Source organism: Aquarana catesbeiana, linkage group LG03 (assembly GCF_042186555.1).
Source record: "Aquarana catesbeiana isolate 2022-GZ linkage group LG03, ASM4218655v1, whole genome shotgun sequence".
NCBI lineage: Eukaryota > Metazoa > Chordata > Amphibia > Anura > Ranidae > Aquarana > Aquarana catesbeiana.
In genome coordinates, this window is record NC_133326.1 from 318926989 (window position 1) to 318948500 (window position 21512).

The window sequence follows — 21512 nt, forward strand, 5'->3', positions numbered from 1 at the left end:
GTAAATTTTGAAAAAAAACACAATATTTTGTACTTTTTGCTATAATAAATATCCCCAATTTTAAAAAAAAGCTAATTTTTTCTCAGTTTAGGCCGATATGTATTCTTCTACATATTTTTGGTAAAAGAAAAACGCAATAAGTGTGTATTGATTGGTTTGCGCAAAAGTTATAGCGTCTACAAAATAGGAGATATATTTATAGCATTTTTTTTTTTTTTACTAGTAATGGCGGTGATCTGCGATTTTTATCGGGACTGTGACATTATGGTGGACACACCGGACACTTTTGACACATTTTTGGGACCATTGGCATTTATACAGCTATCAGTGCTATAAAAATGCACTGATTACTGTAAAAATGTCACTGGCAGGGAAGGGGTTAACACTAGGGGGCGATCAAGGGGTTAACTGTGTTCCCTCAGTGTGTTTCTAACTGTAGGGGGAGGGGACTGACCTAGAGAAAATGACAGATCGTGATTCCTAGCTATTAGGAAAATACAATCTGTCACTCCTCACAGAACAGAACAGGGATTTGTATGTTTACACACACGTCCCTGTTCTGCCTTTCGTGCCCACGATCGCTCGGTGGTCATCGCAACCGTCAGCCACGAGTATCGGCACCCCTGCAGTGCAGCGGACGCATGCGCATGCCTTCAGCAGCACGCGTGCCTGCTATCCCGATCTCGCGAGACGATGTATAGCTACAATGGTTCGCGGGATCGTGCCGACCTCCCACAGTAAAATGATGGTGGCTGGTCGGCAAGCGGTTAATATATTTTTTTACTATTTTTTTAGGGTTGATGTACTAAAACCAGAGAGTACAAAATCTGGTGAAGCTCTGCATAGACACCAATCCATTTCCATTTTTATTTTTTTGTTTTTTTGTCAAAGCTTAATTGAACAATCTAAAGTTAAAAGCTGATTAGCTACCATACACAGCTGCACCAGATTTTGCACTCTCCAGTTTTAGTAAATCAACCGCATTGTCTATGCACAAAACATGCAGCGCTGAATTAGTGTAGGGGAACAGTCCTATTCCTCTTTTTAGATCATTCACAATCTAAATATGACCAGACAATGCTGTACTTTCTAATCAGAAAGCCCAATATGCTCAGAAAAGTAAATATCACTGGGGCTTCCTGTGATAAGATGTTATTTCTTATGATAAAGACTTTATAGTAAAATAATCATTACTATAAAGTAAGATCTTTATCTTTAAATTAAGATCAGTTTGTAAACTTGTGGATAAACCAATTATATACTTTAAGCCCAGGTTCAACTCGCACGATTTCACTCCCGCATGTCAGTTCCGATTTCGACCGCGATTTCAGAGACATCTGTGCAGGTTTCTGCACAGATGTCAATGTAAATCGCAGCCCGAAATTGCAAAAAGTAGTAAAGAAACTACTTTTTGAAATTGGTGCTGCGTCGCAAATGCAGCATCGCACCAATTAGGACGGTGCCATTGCCACCGATGTGACATATCAAATCGTACCAATGTGAACCAGGGCTTAATAAAGATGCACATAAAATAAAGTTGACCAAAAGCCATTTTAATAACTTTTTTTTTTAAATATATATTAATTTACTACCTATTGTTCTTTGCTTTTACTTTTTATATTCAACAAATACAATCATTTGATGCAATTTTGTCACATGAAATTATATTATAGTGTTATTGGCAGGAAACAGTTTGATCCAAAATGACTTTTATTTATTTCTATAGCACTAAGAAAAGCAGAGAATAAAGGCTGTTTACATGAGTCCATGTCTCCGTGTCTTCCAGAGTAATGTCCCTTCTACTGGGATGACTCGAGAGAGGTCTCTAGAGATCATTAGTTTTAAATAGCATTATGTTATACAGATTAATTGGATGCTGATAGGCTTGCCAGTAAATGTTATCGAACTACTGAACAAATAATGCACAAAACTTTTTGTAGAAACAGATTCGACAATAAAACAGCAGGAAAAGAAAAATGTTTCTATGCCTGTTGAAGACATTTATCAGCATGCTGGTAATAAACTGAAACATGTCTTCCTCAGAGAACGGAATGATGATATGAGTGCACATGGGGTGAACAGAAATTAACAGGAGCTGGGAACATTTGTCAATGTGGGTTCCCACCAGAGGACAAGTCTGAGGATGGACAGACTTCATTGTTGTCTACAAGATATACCTGTTTATCATCAGCTTCAACAAAACAAACCATAAACAATTTTATGTAAAAATTACATATTATCCTGAAAAAAAAAAAATTTACTTTGGAGAAAAAGTTTGCCCTGCCACATTTTCCTAAAATGTTTAAAAAAAACATAAAATATATGTAAATGATGAAATATATGCTATCGCTTACCTTAAGTGGCTTTTCAGCACAAGCCAATGCGTTCCATGCTGCCATAAACACAACGAAAGTACATGTGAGGATTGAGATCTTACGTGTAGAAATGAGATTGCTGTTTCTCTGAAAGCCACAAACAGCTCTATGCATCCAGCAGATCCACAGATTACTCATTAACTGGTGTCTACTTTGTTTAAACAGATTTGGAATTCTTTGAAAGAATACGGTACTGGGCTAGATGCCAAAATAAAATCTGTGTATTTACCAGTTCTGCCCCTTACACTCTTAAATGTTTTATCACCAAGAGTTATGTTTGAAAACTAACAGAATGAACAGCGCCTCTGCCTGATTAAACCAGCTTTCATACTTCTGCAACATAACAAGAAAATAGCATTATATATATATATATATATATATATATATATATATATATATATATATATACAGTATATATGAAAAATAAGATAGATAGATAGATAGATAGATAGATAGATAGATAGATAGATAGATAGATAGATAGATAGATAGATAGATAGATAGATAGATAGATAGATAATACAGTGACGTTAACTTTGGATTTAGACTTTAGCTTTTGGGTTTGGACTTGGGACGCCAAGGTCTGAGCATAGCAAAGTGAGTGGGCGTACATAGAACTGAGTGGGCTTGCATTTGAAACATTTAGATGCAGTTGTATGAAATATTGTAAGAATGTCCACACGTATTAGAATCTGATTGTACAATCTCCTTTGGATTTAACGCAAACTATGTAAATTTTAATGTGCAGTGGCAGGTCAACAATGGACACATACCCTTGAGTTTTCTCTATTGGTCAGTTTTACATACTTTTTGATTTTAATTCAGAACTGTGACAGACTGCTTGGCACCCCGCCTGGGTGCTTCCACCAAGATAAAGCTTCCTCCACTCAGGAACCAGGAACCAGGTATTATAGCTGAGAATTACACCCAAGAACTAGACGACACTAGCTTAGATGCAAACTGGAACTAACTTTATTATAAATTCACACAGAATATATACCACACAAAATCAGGTAAGAGCTTGGTCGCATTATCCTAAACAATGCAAACTGTTAATAGTAATGTCAGTACATCTAATGAACAGCTAACGTAAACAGTAAGCTAATTAACAACTAGTCACCTAGAAAAGCCTAGGTGTGGATGCCAAACAGTTTGGCACCAGTATTTAAGAAGACCCAGGGCTGTCCAAATCTCATTAACCAGCTTTCTTTTCACATACATCCTCTCACTGAGTTTTAAGTTGGCAGAGACCATCATGGCTTCCTTGAATGTTAAATGTGGTAATGTCATCTTGCATTATGTAACAGGACATCTTCCTGAATTCTTGTAGCTCCCTCAAATGCCAGGGCCCCTAGTCAGTAGGCAAGAGGTTACCCTGCAGTCCCCTCAAAAAGCCCCTGTCCTGGTTGGGCCTGTCACAAGAACCAAAGACATTTTTTGTCAACAGGCAGGCTCTTTACTGCAGAAGAGACATGCAATTAGTCTAGGTTCACATCTATGCAGCTGCGCTTGATGCGTTTTTCAGGCATGTTTTGCAGTGCATTTTGCATTTTTAAACCAGCGGTTTTCTCTCTTTTTAAACGCACTGTAAACACACTGTATATACCCCAACTGAAGAAGTCAACGCCCTGATGATATGCGTCTAGGGGGCAGAGCCTGCGTACTGACGTCACACCGCGGCCATCTCGATACTGGGATGTTTTGAATGCCTTTGCAGCTTGCACAAGCTGATTGTGCCTTATTTGTGAGTTTATTTACTACTTTATTATACAATTAAATTATTCCAAACAGAGAACACTAGATGTTGCCTTTTTCTTGCATATAATTTCCAACGGGCAAGACAATCGGGGTTCCATGGAACCTAAAAAAGGAGCTTTTTTTCAAAGGGGGTCTTTGCATCCATATCACGCCAGGTGTCTTCATTATCCCTGCTGATTTTACTCTTGTATGAAGGGAGCAGCTTGTAAAACCGGTGGTGGAGAGAACATTATATTGTCTGCACTTTGGGGAATTGATGTTTGGTTGAATTCTCTTCATTCTTCAATCATTCATATTTATTTATTTGGACAAACTTTTTGAGATTTTTTCACATTCAGTGGACTTATTATATACATATTATGAATGCATTTATGTTTTAGATGTTTTGAAAAAGAGGTCTCTGACAGGGAGTAGTACTAAGCAGAGCGTGTGCCACATCCCAAAAATCCAAAAAGACCAAAACATTCCCCTAGAGCGGGACTTTTGAGGCACTACCATCAATGATGCAATGTAAGTAAAAAATATATAATTTTATTACAAAATTCAAAAGTACAACAAAAAATATATACAAAAATACAAATCAAACACAAACAATATATACAATGGGATACATCAAAAAGCAAGGACATGTAATTTGGACACAACTGCATCACATTGAGAGGAAAACCAAAAGTGGAAATGTAATAAGTCTCACTGAACTGACGCGTTTCGGGGAATCCTTCATCAGGGTTCATTAAGTGAGTTACCATTTCCAAAATACATGTGCTATAGAAGTATCCAAGGCATAAAATCAGCTTCACAACGGTCTCCCAGGCCATGTGCATACAAAGAGAGCCAGATCGCGGACCATGTAGAGTAAAATTGTAATGACTGGTACATATAATGCAATCCCAATGGGTGCTGAAAACTGCCGCGCCTAAGATTTGGCGCTGCGTTTGTGCGCGGGCTGGGGTCCAAAAATTAACCGGACCTGTAAGCTAGATCCAAACGGGGGAGACCTACAGGTTGTGATGTAGGGGGAAGGAGGAGGACTCGGGGTCCGGGCTGACAACCATAAAGCTGTATAATCAGTCCAACAGCATAGTATCAACGAGGCATCTTCCTCCGATCACGTTTTGAGATGTTTTGAGTCACTTAGTAGCACAGCACTGTTTTTTGGTATACATTTTTGGTGGAGTGGAGTGGACTCACTTTAAGTGATAGCAGCTACTATTTTTTAGTAATTATACACATTGTTTTGATTGCGCCGATTGATTTTTGCACACTGTATATAGCTGGTTGTTAAGAAGGGGGCCGGGAAGCTGGCCGCCGTGTCCTTGACAACCGATGAGTCATCAGCTGTCAGCGGGCTTCCCCGCTGAAAACTGAATGTGAAAAAAAAATTTAAAATTGCAGGCAAAAAAAATTGCGAAAAAATGGCGTGGGGCTCCCCTCCAGGTCCATAATAGGCCCTTCGGGTCTAGTATGGGTTCAGAGGGGGCCCCCCGCCCAAATTTTTCTTTTAAATGGCATGGGGTCTGTAACGAGCCCCTTGCTCGCTCGGGTTCCACTCCCAACACTCCTCTGCGGCTATAGAATCAGATTGCAGATCGCAACATCTGATTGTTCGGTCATCCGATGCTACGGGATTAGAACTACAGCTATGTGCCGTTCTAACCCAGTTGTGATAGCTCAGAACAAACACCAGGCAGGCTGTATGTAAGTTCAACCAGGAATCTCTCTCTTTATTGACAGGAATACAGTCTCTTTTATACAATAAAAGAGGAGGTGCAGACCTCCTGCTCATATTACTCTAACAATACAGCTGCAACCTAATTAACCTAATTAACATGGGCTAATTAACTAATCCCTTTAGACAGCCTAGATGACTCAGACATGACCTTTAGGCTAGACTGGCCGTCTTGTAGCTTAGAACCCCCAATCAACATTATCACAATAGCAGAGTTAATTAACACAAACAACAATGGGGATCTAATGACTCTTAGATCCCATACTAGAGACTTATTTATAATACACATTCTAGCAGGCAACAGACAGACAGGTGCTGGAATTTACATCAGCATCTCCTAACAGTATCTGTGCCAGCATTATGAATCAGCCACTATTTCTAATATGGCAAATCCAGGGTCCCCAGAGTCTGTGTGTCCTGGGGGTCCAGGACCCGAATCCACAGTAGTACCACCTCAAGGGTCCCCAGGCATACAGCTCACAAAGAGCACCATTCCCCCAAATGCCAGGGCCCACGATCGATCGGCAAGAGGCTAGCATTCAGTCCCCTCCAAAAGTCTCTCTCCCGGCTAGGTCTGCCACATTTCTCCCCTTTCGGCAGGAGACTAACACAGGAGGAGACCCCAGACGGGTTGACTCCGAAGTTAGTCAGTAGTTCCAGTCCTCTAAAGCCTGTACCCACACAGTACACCAAACAAATTGTTCCAAACAAAGCATTACTCACCCAGCCAACCTCTGCCTCTCTCAGAGAACATATCTGCCGCTGGAGAGAGGCCTGGACTGGCCCTTCTCCCTGGAGTCCTTTCTGCCGCTGGAGAGAAGACAGGGTGTCTGGGCTCACCCCGTCATGCTGTTGGGGATCTGGGCCGACTGCCCAGCATCCCTGGGGTATACAGGTGGAGACTGAAGTCCCATCCACCTTCACAGGAAATCCATCCTCTTTTAGTTGAGGGCAGAGTCCAGCAGTACTCGGCCCTGTTGCCAGCCCTTCTGCTGGAAACCCCACACCATCTGCTCCGGCTAACTGTTGGGGCAGGAGGCTGGCTTCCTCCACTCCCAAACTGTGTAGCTGCCATTGGGGAGGTGAGCCGGCTGCTTCCTTTTCCATTCCCTCATCTGGATGTTGGGACGATATGTCTGTGGCACTGTCTCCCAGGTGCACGGATCTTTGCTGGGGAGGAAAAACCACTTCCTCCACCCTGGCCAACTGTTGGGGAGGGATGACGAACACCTCCTCTCCCTTATCCCCCTGTATCCTGATCTGCTGCTGGGAAGTGACCACCTCCTTCTCACCCTGCGCCTCCGGAACCGCCGCAGGTGTAGGACAGAGATCTTGGACCCTCTGTCCGGTTGCCAGCACTTCAGCTGGGGAAGTTCCTTGTAACTTCACAGATACTTCTGTTGGTGCTGGGCAGAGCACAGTGAAGTTTGGCCCTAATAACAGCTCTTCTTCTGCTGGAGGCTCACCAGGTTGTTCTTCCTCAGCAGAAAAGTCTATCAAATCCCCTGTCTCTGCAACTGGTGTCTGGGGATAAAGGTTCACCATCTCCTGTCCCTGGAACCCAGAAGATGCTATCAGTGCTGGGCAGAGGTTAGCAGAGCTCTGCCCCGTTGTCAGCACTTCAGCTTTGGGGATAGCGATCTCCAGATTTTCCACTGCCGATTCTCTGGCATTCTGCTGGACAGGCACATTCCTCCATCCAAGATCATCCAATGCAGAAACAGGTTCATCAAGGTCAGTCAGCACTTGCTGCATCCGCCATAAGACCTCTGCCTCCATAGCTGCGGGGGCAGGTTGGCAAAGCACACTGTTACTCTGCCACATTGTCAACTCTTCAGCCAGGATTTCAGAGTTGTCAACTGGTATTTCCTGATAGTCCCAGGCAAAGGGAGCCCCACCCTGCTGCTGGGCAGAGTCTAGCAGCTGTCTGTAGGCCATCTCAAGCTCCCATTCCTGAACGGCCAAAAACGCCAAATCTTTCTGTGCCCAGTGCATTTCCGAGACATTCAGTCTTCGCTCTCTGTGCTCCATTATTTCCTCCAAACGCCACTCCCGATCACTCCCAAAGTCAGGGTCCCTGGACAGCCTCCAGTACAACAATCCCAGGCCCGTAGTCAAAGCCTTCCGTGGGGCTGTCATCCACTGTCCATGGGCACACCTGGGCTACATACCACTGGAGGGCTCTGTAGCTCTCGTCCAACCGCATTTCTGCCCGGATCAGCCTGCTTAACTCAGCTGTCCACTCTTGGTTCGGCTGTTCCCCCAATAATAGCATTCGCACTTCATACTGCGACCAGTACCTTACATGGATGGAGGGGAGAACTTTTCCCTGGTGTCGCTGCTCACGGGCTAGCGCTTCCTTCCAGAGTTTACAGCGGATAAAATCAAACCATTTCAGCAGGACCTGCTCTGATACTGGTCCTTTGTGCTGTATCTGCATTTCTCGCAACCTCCTTCTGAATTCCTCTTCCATGGTGGCTGGTATCTGTACCTCTCCTCTCCTGCTATCTGGACCTTGGATCCAGGTAATGGTTTGGATGTGTTCACGGCAAGGAAGCACGATCCCACCATTCCCTCCATGGCTCTCAAGTAAGTCTTTCAGCGTGGCTCTCCTGCACGCTGGTTTGGAGTGTCCCAGTAACTGGAGAGCAAATCCCACGGCTGCCAACAGATGTAACGAGCCCCTTGCTCGCTCAGTTCCACTCTCCTGACACTCCTCTGCGGCTATAGAATCAGATTGCAGATCGCAACATCTGATTGTTCGGTCCTCCGATGCTCCGGGATTAGAACTACAGCTATGTGCCGTTCTAACCCAGTTGTGATAGCTCAGAACAAACACCAGGCAGGCTGTATGTAAGTTCAACCAGGAATCTCTCTCTTTATTGACAGGAATACAGTCTCTTTTATACAATATAGCTATAGGAGCAGAAGTCCTGCTCATATTACTCTAACAATACAGCTGTAACCTAATGAACCTAATTAACATGGGCTAATTAACTAATCCCTTTAGACAGCCTAGATGACTCAGACATGACCTTTAGGCCAGACTGGCCGTCTTATAGCTTAGAACCCCAATCAACATTATCACAATAGCAGAGTTAATTAACACAACAATGGGGATCTAATGACTCTTAGATACTAGAGACTTATTTACAATACACATTCTAGCAGGCCACTATTTCTAATATGACAAATCCAGGGTCCCCAGAGTCTGTGTGTCCTGGGGGACCAGGACCCGAATCCACAGTAGTACCACCTCAAGGGTCCCCAGGCATACAGCTCACAAAGAGCACCGTTCCCCCAAATGCCAGGGCCCACGATCGATCGGCAAGAGGCTAGCATTCAGTCCCCTCCAAAAGTCTCTCTCCCGGCTAGGTCTGTCACAGGGTCCCCCCCAAAATCCATACCAGACCCTTATCCGAGCATGCCACCCGGCAGGTCAGGAAAGGGAGGAGACAAGCGAGTGCCCCCTCCTGAACCATACCAGGCTGCATGCCCTCAACATGGGGGGATGGGTGCTTTCGGGCAGGGGGACTCTGCGCCTCCCACCCCAAAGCACCTTGCCACCATGTTGATGAGGACAAGGGCCTCTTCCTGACAAACCTGGTTGGTGGTTGTCGGGGTCTGTAAAATAGCTCTGAGCTGTCTTCTGCTGCCGTCATCTCTCCCGGTGCCGTCGTCTTCTTCCGTCGCCGTCTTCTCCCCAGTGCTGTCTTCTCCCCAGTGCTGTCTTCTCCCCGAGCCTTCATCTCTCGGTGTCGTGTTCTTCCTCACCGCGGCCGTCTTCTTCTTTCTCGTCACCACCGTCTTCTTCTTCCTGGCCACTGCTGTCTTCTTCATCACCGCCGGGTCCCCACAAAAAGAAATAAAAGCTGGTCTTGTCGTGAAGCTGTCTTTCTCCGTTGTAATGTTCCAGTTGTCCGGCACCTCTTATATAGGCATGGGGCATGTCCATCCAATGACCTCACCCTGAGAGCCCGTCCCTTGTGATGCCATGTGATGTCACAAGGGGCGGGCTCTCTGGGTGATGCATTGTATAGCCACGTCCCAAGCCTATATAAGATGGTGCCGGACAGCGGAACATCACAATGGAGAAAGACAGCTTCACGACAAGACCAGCTTTTTTTTGTGGGTAACCGGGAGTGATGAAGAAGACAACGGCAGTGAAGAAGAGGAAGACGGCGGCGAGGAAGAAGAAGATGGCGGTGAGGAAGAAGACGACTCAGGGAGAAGACAGCACTGGAAAGAAGACGGTGGGAGAAGACAGCTCAGAGGTATTTTACTAGTAAAGGACTTGTCAAACACCGTTTTGTTGTTTCTTTTACATTTCACTGCTTTTTCAGGTGAATGGGTAGGGGTACGATGTACCCGATACCCATTCACATGGGGGGGCTGGGATCTGGGGGCTTCCAGATTTCGATAAGCCACCCGCCCGCAGACCCCAACAACCACCAGCCAGGGTTGTTGGGAAGAGGTCCTTGTCCTCATCAACATGGGGCACCCACCCTCCCTCATGTTGAGGGCATGCAGCTTGGCATGGTTCAGGAGGGGGAGGGGCTCGCTCGTCCCCTACCTTTCCTGACCTGCCGGGCGGCATGCTCAGATAAGGGTCTGGTATCGTATTCGGGGGGACCCCATGCCATATTTTTAAAAAATTTTAGTGGGGAGGTTACCGCCAAATCCATACTAGACGCAAAGGACCTGGTATAGACCCCACACCATTTTTTTTTTGCAATTTTTTTTTTTTTTTGCAATTTTTTTTTTTATATTCAGCTGTCAGCGGGAAACCCCACTGACAGCTGATGACTCATCGGTTGTTAAGGATGCGGCGGCCGGCTTCTCGGCCCCCTGCTTAGCAACCAGCTAAATACGTGTTAAAATAAAAAGCGCAAAACGCAAAACACAACACTTGCATTTTTGGTGCGGTTCCATTGAAGTCTGTTACCCACAAATCGCGGGGAAAAAAGTCCCCAACCCTTTCCAAAAATGCACTGGACGCAGAACGCATAGATGTGAACTTGTACCATAGGAAACCATGTTAAATGGACTGTAGTGCATTTCTGAAAACTGCAAAATGCACTCAAAAATGCATAGGTGTGAACCTAGGGTCAAGCAACACAAATGTAATAAAGTAAAAGTGATTTCGACATAATCAGGCATGGTGGTGCCTAGCTTTCTTGTCTATCACTGCTAAGTTTTCCACTGTTTCATATAGGTGCATATAGGTGCTGCATAATCTATTTTTTTTTATTATTCTTATTTTTACAATTTTTGACATTCCCGTTATCATTTTTGGACTTTTTACTAGACAAGCTAGGGCAGCACTGGGAATTTCTGTCTGTAAGTTTTCCATGTTTACCTTGGTTTCTTATTTGTACTTCAGTTTCCTTCTACAACCCAAAATAATTGGCTTCTAAAACTCAAACCATTATCTATTTGTATGACTGTAATAGGGACATGGAGACATGGACTGATGCAAACAGTCTTTATTCTCTGTCTTTGTTAGTGCTATGGAAATAAATAAAAGTCACTTTGGATCAAACTGTTACCTGTCAATAATATTATGATATAGCTTCATGTGACAAAGTTGAATTAAATGATTATATTTGTCAAATATAAAAATACAAAATAAAAGCAAAAAAACATAGATAATAAACTAATATATATTTAAAAAAAAAAAAAAAGGTACTAAAAGGGCTTTCCTGACGCACCCTGGCTGCACACACACTGGGTTGTGACTCTGCCCCCACAACCTGATAGGACTGGTTAGCTATAAGTTTTTGAAGAGGAGCCCCCCGCTGCATTCTCCTTTTTTTCCTCACATGTTAGGACTGACGGGATAAAGCACAGACCTCTTACCTCTTCGCCCCAGCTAGATTCAGCCTCTCCTAGTTGGAAGCCCTGACTGTACAGTCTCTAAATGAACTGTAGGCAGGGACCCCACTCTGATGGTCTCAGGTGAGTTACATTGTCATTAAACAGGCTTACACCACTATGCAACGGCCTCCATCCTTTTTCCTCCATCTTTCCTCCACTTTACCTCTTGCTTGCTTTTCTTAAGCCTCTCTCCATTTGTTCTTTACCTAACCTTTTTTTCTCCCTCTCCGCTGAGCCTTCTAGTCCTCCGGGCATCTTGACCTTCCCATCATGGTGGCTGTGATCGGCTCAATGGGCGCGACCGGAAGTGACACGAGCATTTACTCCTTTCGCCAGTTTCAAAGATGGCGTCGGGTGCCGTGGATCGCTACGGCGCATGCACAGCACTTGTGTCACTTCCGCCACGACGGCGGTCTATTTAAAAATGGCTATTATTCTGTATGGCTGCACAGATGTTCACTCACGCTCGCACTCTGCATTTACTTCATCTGCTACTGCTGCCACCGCTTCTGATCAAGCCTTCTGACCTGGTAAGATTATACTTTTTCAGTTGCTCTTTTGCATATGTGCCTGCACTGTACTGAGCTTCACTTCTCTTCCCAGATACACTCTGTCTGTTGCTCATGGAGGCCGCTGCCCCAGCAGACCATCCACAGCCAGTAAGGTAAGAGGCATCATGTTTTGGTAAGTAGTGAAGAGGAGTAAAAGAGAGCCATGCCACTAATATCACTTTATCCTAATAGCCCTGGCAGGTCGTCAAAATCATCTCACTCCAAATGTAGAGAACGATCCCCTTCAAGGCATTCACACTCTAGAAGAAGCTGGTCAAGAACCTCCTCCCACCATCACAGTAAATTGTCATCCTCTCACCAAACACAGCACGACCACCGTACCCAACCTGCAGCTAATGCCTGCTGGATATGCGGAGCGCAAGCCCTTCCTAACAAGTTCGTTTGCAAGACATGTGCTGAAGAAGCAACCAGGGAAAAGGAATCGGATGCATTGGAAGTATCGAATATAATCAGAGAATCTGTAAAAGAATCAATTCTGCAGGTGTCAGCCACAGAACCAGTTAGACCAGTTCAAAGCACATCAGCAACAATCTCCTGCATACCGCAAGAATCAAATGACTCATCAGCTGAAGAAGATTCTCCAGTGTCTGTCAGTTTTGATTTTGCTTTAATAGCCCCCTTTGCACGGTCAGTAAAGGAGGCGATTGGTTGAGAGGAACCAAAGGAAACGCCCCGCAAGCTCAGGAAATACTTCCTTAACCTTAAAAGGGACCCAGAGACCTTCCTTTTTATCGATGAACTGGAGGAGTTGATTAAATATGAGTGGCAGAAACCCGACAAAAAGTCCAGCCTAAACAGTAGGATAGCAAAGCTATATCCTTTAAAGGAACCAGCCGTAAACCCTCTCATCACGGCACCTGTAGTAGACGCTTCACTAATGCATCTGGCTAGACATGTGACATTGCCAATAGAGGACGCGGTGACTTTCAGGGATGTCTTTGACCGGAAAATTGACCTCGACCTCAAGAAAGCCTATTCAGCAGCAGGAGGAGCATGCAGACCAGCTATCACCCTAGCGGCAGTTGGCAGAGCAATTAACAGCTGGACCTCCAACGTCGAAAAACTACTATCAGAAGCAGCTGACCAGGAGAGAATCGTATCTGCTCTACAGGAACTCAGCCTAGCAGGAGACTTTGTAGCCGAAGCATCAGTAGATATAATAAGATCAGCAGCAAGGGCAATGTTGTCTCCGGTTAAGTCCAGAAAAGCCTTATGGTTAAAACCATGGGTGGCAGATACAGCTTCCAAACGAATTGGTGCAAGATCCCCTACGACAGAACTAACCTGTTTGGCCCCAAGTTAGAACTGGCTATCTCGAAGGTCATAGGTGGGAAATCGGCCTTATTCCCTCTGACTGAAGACCGAAGCAGCAAAAGGTTCACCCCTTTAGACGCAATCTTCCTGAACGATACCGAGAAGCGAGATCATACAGACCAGGCAAAAAGTTCAAACGAAATTGGCGTAATACCCAATCATCTTTCCTGAGGACACAAAAACCCAAAGCTCCTAATAGAGGGGATCAGCAGAAGTCGTTTTGATGGCACACCCACCCAGCCCGTGTTAGTGGGAACCAGGCTCAGGCTGTTTACACAGGTGTGGGCAGAACATATAAAGGATCCGTGGACAATAGCCACAATCTGCAAGGGCCACAAATGGAGTTTCAATTACAGAAAACCCAGAGTTCACTTCCTAAACACCCGACTTCCATCATCTCTTCAAAAGCGAAAACTCCTGATCAAATATGTACTAGAGTTACTACAAAAACAGGCGGTTGTAGAAGTTCCTCAGCACCAGAAAGGCAAAGGCTTTTATTCCCCCCTCTTTCTCATGAAAAAAAACAGGGGACCTGCGACCGGTTCTAGACCTGAAGAACCTCAACAGGACAATCTTATTAGAATCTTTCAAAATGGAGAGTCTTCAGTCTATACTACTGGCAATAAATACAAAAGACTGGATGTTATCAATATATTTATGTGACGCCTATCTCCATATTCCTATATACACAGGTTTCCAAAAATACCTTCGGTTTGCAACAGGACGACGACATTTTCAATTCCAGAGTCTCCCGTTTGGGATATCTACGGCTCCCAGAATGTTCACAAAAATCCTGCTTCAAATGATAGCATATCTGAGAGAGAAGGGACTAAGAGTCCACCACTATCTCGACGATATTCTACTCTTGGCCAACAGCCAACAGTTACTTCTCCTACATTGGGGAATACTAATATCCACATTACATCAATTCGGGTGGATAATAAATTGGAACAAAAGCAGTCTGGAGCCAACCCATTCAATGATCTTTTTTGGAAGCAGAACTCGACACCAATGCCAATACGGTGAGTCTCCCTCAGGAAAAAATAGGACCATTGGTCCAGAAAATAAGGAGATTAATGGAAGCAACACACTTATCTGCCAGGACATGCCTCAGCATATTGGGATCCATGTCTGCCACCTTTCCGATGGTCCGGTGGTCCCAGTGGCATACAAGGACATTCCAGAACTCGTTCCTGAAAAAATGGAATGGAACATCAATGAATCAACGAATCTTCATCAACCAATCAGTGAAACAATCTGCATGGTGGTGGACGCAAGTCAGCAACCTAAAACGTCATTGACACATTGTGCCCCCTCAGCCGGAAATAGTCACGTCAAACGCAAGCCTCCAAGGTTGGGGAGCACATTACCAGGATCAGGCTGTTGTTTTTTTCACCCCCAGGGCATAGTATCGAACATTCTGGAGCTCAGGGCTGCCTTTCAGGCCATTCTAGCATTCAGGCCATCCCTCACAGGGAAGAGCGTATTAGTACGCATGGACAATACGGTGTCGGTGAATTACAGGGGGGCACCCAGAGCAGCACCCTCATGCGGGAGGTGCATCCTATCTTCGACTGGGCCCAAATCCCTTTGGAAGACCTGAAAGCGGTGTATTTCCCAGCAGTGCAGAACCAACTTGCGGACGATCTAAGCTGAATGTTCATCTTGAACAATGAATGGTCACTAAATCACCAAGCCTTTTCTCTTCTAACACACAAGTGGGGCATCCCCGATATCGACTTGGCAGCAAACCCAATGAACAACAATTGTCCCAAATTCTTGGCGAGGGTCGCCTATCCAACAGCACTAGGGGTCGACTGTCTCCATCACCAGTGGAGGTTCTGTCTAGGTTACATATTTCCTCCAATCCCCTTAATAGCCAGGTTCCTGGTCAGACTGAGGAACTCAACATCCACTGTGATTACAGTAATACCATTTTGGCTGAGGAGGCCATGGTTCATGACCATTCTACAACTGAGTACAGAGGACCCATTACCCCTTCCGGTAACTCCGGATCTACTCTCACAGGGCCAGTTCCTACATCCAGCACCAGAAAGACTACACCTAATGGCTTGGAAGTTGAAAGGGAGAGGCTACTAGATCAAGGTTGCTCTCTAATGGTGGTGGCTACCCTGCAACAGGCAAGGAAGAAGTCGACTAACGGCACTTATAACAGAATTTGGGAAAGATTCACTACATTTGCAGAACAGTCCTGGGACCCACTTTCTCCTACAGTGTCACAAATTCTTGAATTTTTAAAACTAGGTCTGGACATAGGTCTAAGTTCAAGCACCCTAAAGGTTCAAATATCTGCCTTATCAGCCATGATGGGAATCAAATGGGCCTTCAATCCCCTCATAATTCAATTTCAAAAAGCATGTTTGAAAATAAGACCACCCAGGAAGCCGACCTTCCCAACATGGGACTTAACAATGGTTCTAGAAGCCTTATCAATAGAACCCTGTTTTCCTTTGGAGTCAATATCCATATGGGACTTAACCCTCAAATTAACCTTTTTAGTGGCGATAACTTCCTCAAAAAGAGTGTCCGAGCTGCAAGAGCTTTCAGTGAAAGAGCCCCATTTGGTGTTCTATCTTGATAGAGTTGTTCTAACACCATCTGAACAATTCATACCTAGGGTGGCATCTGCTTTCCACTTCAACCCAGAGATCAATTTACCAGCATTCCTCACTAGCCAAGGGTATCCACATCCACTAAATATTAAATCAGTTATCTCTTCATATCTGGAGGTTACTAATCCATTCAGGAAAACAGAAAACTTGCTAATTATACCGCACAGCCCTAAGAAAGGTCAGGCAGCTTCTTCCAGGACAATGGCCTCTTGGCTGATAAAGATCATTAAAAGGGCATATGCAATCCAGCTTCTTCCAATACCTAACGACCTGAAGGCTCATTCGACCAGGGCAGTGGCGAGATCTTGGGCAGCATATTGTAGCGTGTCTCTGGAAACGATTTGCAAAGCAGCAACTTGGTCTTCTAGAACCATGTTCATGTCTCATTACAGAATAGACGGTTAACAATGGTTGAATTTGGGAGATCGATCATTTAAGCTAATTCTTCCATATCCTGTGAATAAAATAAATCTTCTTGCAAAGCACCCACCCATGTAGCAAGTTATTTCCAAGTGTGTGTGCTGCCAAGGTGCGGCAGGAAAACGGAAAATTGTATACCCACCATTCCGTAATTTTTCTAACGCACCCCATGGCAGCACACAGGTACCCACCCGTCTAAGGTGATAGATACTGAGAATGCAGCGGGGGGCTCCTCTTCAAAAACGTATAGCTAACCAGTCCTATCAGGTTGTGGGGGCGGAGTCACAACCCAGTGTGTGTGCTACCATGGGGTGCGTCAGAAAGGAAAATTACGGAAAGGTGAGTATACAATTTTCCGTTTTTGGTCAACTTAATTTTATGAGAATCTTTTTATTTAGAGTGTATAATTCATTTATTTTCAAGTTTATAAAATGATCTTACTTTGAAGATAAAGATCTTACATTATAGTAAATATAACTTTACTATAAAGTCTTTATCATACTAATAACATCTTATCACAGGAAGCCTCAGCGATATTTACTTTTCTGAGCAAACTGTGCTTTCTGATTGGAAAGTTTAGCATTGTCCGGTCATATTTTGATTGCGAATTATCTAAAAAGAGGAATAGGACTGTTCCCCTACACTTATTCAGCTGTGTATATTTTGTGAATAGATTATGAATAGTAGGATACCAAATTACCAATTCAGGCTGTACACAGCGTAAAAGAAATGCAATGTCTCTACTACAATAAAATTAACTCACCTGCCTATTCGCAACCCTCTGCATAATGTAAATGGAGCTGTGCATGCACAGTTTTTTTTGGATGTGTTATGTAATCATGATGGGACAGCAGCAAGAAAGGAATGCTGCCCTGAAATAAAACACAATGAAAAATGAAAAAAGTAAAAAAAATAAAACAATAAAAGGACTCAAAAACTGATACTCATACCTCTATAGTAGTCCTAAGAAGTGCTTATGTGAATAATGGGGAGGGGATTAAAGTGAGCTTTGCTGTGTGCACAGGATTGCAGGTCTTACCACTATCATGGATAGTGTAATGTAATATAATGTTAATGTAATATTAGTCTTTTTAAATCTGCAGCTTTCATTAAGAGCAATGGTGATCCTGTCATGAGGATCCTTGTTCCTGTCTTCCATATGTGTTTACCTGCATTGCCACAATATCACATGAATTTTCAATGGAAACTATAAGGGGCCGTGTCAATATAAATTACACAGGCAAAGTTCACTGTTGTCACCACTAGGAACTCATGTATGTAAACAAGAAATGGCTCCAAAAAGCTGCAGAAAATAACTATTATTACGTTTAACAAAAAATGAAAAATAAGGTGAAAACAAGAATTGTAATTTAAAAAAAAGTTTATTATACACAGTACTTTAGTAAACTAAATGTCTTCAGATTGGGTTTACATCTACTTAAAAAAAAGGAAGGTATATCCTCCTTTTTCTAAGAAATACCAACCCAGCACACCACCCTTATAGACTGGAATCGCAATGGCTAAAAGGTATACATGCCACCTAGGAGGCTGAAACCAGGCGATATGCCCAAGAGCACTGGGCAGGTGTTTCAAAGAGAAATTTACATAATCCAATTCCTACCTTGATTGGTTAATTACTTAAGTCTCAACTAGAGTTCTGTGGAATCCTAATGCCCTGTACACACGATAGGATTTTCCCATGGAAAATGTGTGATAGGACCTTGTTGTCGGTAATTCCAACCGTGTGTAGGCTCCATCACACATTTTCCATAGGAATTTCCAACACACAAAGTTTGAGAGCTTGCTATAAAATTTTCTGACAACAAAATCCGTTGTCGGAAATTCAGATCGTGTGTACACAAATCCGACGCACAAAGTGCCACGCATGCTCAGAATAAATAAAGAAATTAAAGCTATTGACTACTGCCCCGTTTATAGTCCTGACGTACGTGTTTTATGTCACCGCATTCAGAACGATCGGATTTTCCGACAACTTTGTGTGACCGTGTGTATGCAGGACAAGTTTGAGCCAACATCTGTCGGAATGTCCGATCCATGTCCGGCCGTGTGTACAGGGCATAAGATTTCTCTAGAGGTTGCTAGGGGTTGCTTGAGCTGTGGCTGATTGACATTCCATTTGAGGATGCCTGCACAGTTTCAGAGCCAGCTGCATGACACATTTAACTGAAATTTTTAACTGTATGAAAAGGTAGTATTTTTCCTTCTGACCACCAATGGAAGGTTGCATTTTTAGCCTTGATCCCCAATGAACTGGTTTTAGCAGGGGGTCTCTGAGATCAAGAGTTCCTCTGAAGAAAAAGGTTGAGAAAGGCTGACTGATTCTTTTGCCAGACCATTAATTTCCACAAATCTTCTGATATGCTTGAGATGTGCATTCCATTTATTTTATGCATGTTCTTTACATGTAAAAGCTTTCCTTGTGTAGACATCCGAAAGCCCTAAGATAACTGCTGGACACAAGCCATCTTGGATATGAAATCAGCAGCACCAGCAGACTCATAGCTGTGGCGTTCTATAGTATTCACATTCGCATCTACCCTGGTAGCTACAAATAATATTATGTAGGGTGGTGAAGGGAGGGGTGGAGGAGCATGGCCAGTGTAGAGAATAATTAGACATTCCGAGAAGAGGAGAGGGCTATCACATAGAAGAAGGGAAGGACTGTACTAGGGAACAAACCGTATTTGGAGGATTTTCATTTTCAGCACGCTAGTACCTGATTTCGATGCATACCCACTCCCACTTCCACTCAGTTTGCCTTGGCAAACTGAGCAGAAGTTCGCCCCTCCACCCCCCTACAACCTCCCGGGGCACATCACAGGTTACATGTCACAGAAGGCTTCAGGTCCATTTAGATGGATAGTGCAGTACGACTCACTGGGGAGCCAGCTGTGAAACCACAGGAAGTTACAGCTGGCTCCCCACACAAGATGGTGGCGCCAGGGACCCAAAGATCGGCAAAGAACTGGCCCAGCTGAGGGCATGGCTACGTTCCTGGACTGGTAAGTGCATGTTTATTAAATGTCAGCAGCTACAGTATTTGTACCTGCTGACTTTAATTTTTTTTTTTTCCAGACCATAGATCCTCTTTAAGGGCGGGTTCACACTGGTGTGAATAAAAAAATGCATTCACCTTTATTTACCAGCATTTGTATGCTTGGTTTGAAACTCATATTGCATTTAGTTGCTTTTTTTCAGTGAGTTTTCTGACTATTTCCTGTGTCATCATTTCCTTTTCACAAAGAACACAATAAAATCCTTATTAGCAGACACAAGCACAACATGTGAATGGGGTCTTGGCGCACATTCACATGGGTATCAAACAGCAAAAACAGTCTTGTACATAAGTATGGTAGCCTGGCATAGATACGAGTGGTGGTCCACTTCGCAGAGGATATTGCCTCAAGCCTTGCTGCCCTCTAGGACTGAGGGTGTCCTTATCGTCTCTAATAAATGTAAAGAAAAAGGGCACAATAGCCTAATGCATTATCAAACATGTATTTATTGCAAAATAAAATCATAAAAACTACTCACAAGCAAGAGATATTCGGTGCGCTTAAGCAAGGCTCTTTTCCTAAGCTTGAAAGTCCCATAATCAACATCCTCCAGACCATGGGAGAACCACGCTAGGGCCCCTGCTGGACATGTTTTGAAGAGTTTTCCTTCTTACTCAGAGCTTGACGGCAGAGGCTCCTTCAGCTGAATATATACACTCATAAATGCATACACGCAAAGAGAATCTAAGGCACTCCACTTTAGAGGGAGGGGTCAGTTAAGGTAGTGTTATGGACCAAAAGTTACAGGCCATTTGTAAGGCGCTCAATGGTATGGATGAGTGTATATCTGTTACACTTTACCCTAAATAAGGTACACAGTATTATTCATTTGTGTTCCCATCATAGCACTTAGGCTAATACCACAGATTGTACAGTAAAGAAAGTGAATAAAGCATATAAAAAATAGGGGGTAAAATACTGTAAGTACTGAACACATCACCATTTTTCTAGGTAAATATATTTCTAAAGGTGCTTTTGATATGACATTTTCACCACGTGTTGGTAACAACCCATGCAATCCATGCATACAAAAAAAAAACAAAACAAAGAAGTTCAGAAATTAAGTTATGTGTAATAAAATGGAATGATACTGGGAAAAAGTATTGAACAGATGAAGAAAGGCAGGTGCAAAAAGGCACAGAAAGCCAAGACACCAGCTGAAATCTATCAGTAATTAGAAAGCAATCCTGCCCCTTGTCAGTGCAAATTAATATCAGTTGCTTCAGTCTCAACTGATGGCCTATAAAAAGGTGTCTCATTACCAAGGTGTCACACAAGAAACATCTCATGATGGGTAAAAGCAAAGAACTCTCTCAAGACCTTCACGACCTTCTTGTTGTAAAACCTACTGATGGCATTGGTTACAGGAGGATTTCTAAACTTCTGAATGGTCCAGTGAGCACTGTTGGGACCATAATCTGGAATTGGAAAGAAAATCCTATCACCATAAACCGACCACGACCAAGTGCTCCTCGCAAGATTTCTGACAGAGTGAAAAGAATTATCAGAAGAGTCATCCAAGACTTGTGGAGTGCTTCAGAAAGACCTGGAATTAGTAGGTACAATTGTTTCAAAGAAAACAATGAGTAATGCACTCAACCGCCATGGCCTGTATGCACGTTCACCACGCAAGACTCCATTGCTGAAGAAAAAGCATGTTGAAGCTTGTTTAAAGTTTGCTGCACAACATTTAGACAAGCCTGTGAAATACTGGGAGACTATAATCTGGTCAGATGAGACCAAAGTTGAACTCTTTG

At 43.6% G+C, this 21512-nt stretch overlaps 1 protein-coding gene across 1 annotated transcript in view; it reads right to left on the minus strand.

The window, feature by feature from the left end:
- NR1H4 (nuclear receptor subfamily 1 group H member 4) overlaps window positions 1–2510 on the minus strand; it is a 119506-nt gene extending 116996 nt beyond the window's left edge. The window contains exon 1 of the mRNA XM_073620390.1: window positions 2355–2510. The gene's annotated coding sequence lies outside the window, so the exon portion shown is untranslated. The remainder of the gene's footprint in view (window positions 1–2354) is intronic.
- Between the last annotated feature and the right edge of the window lie 19002 nt (window positions 2511–21512).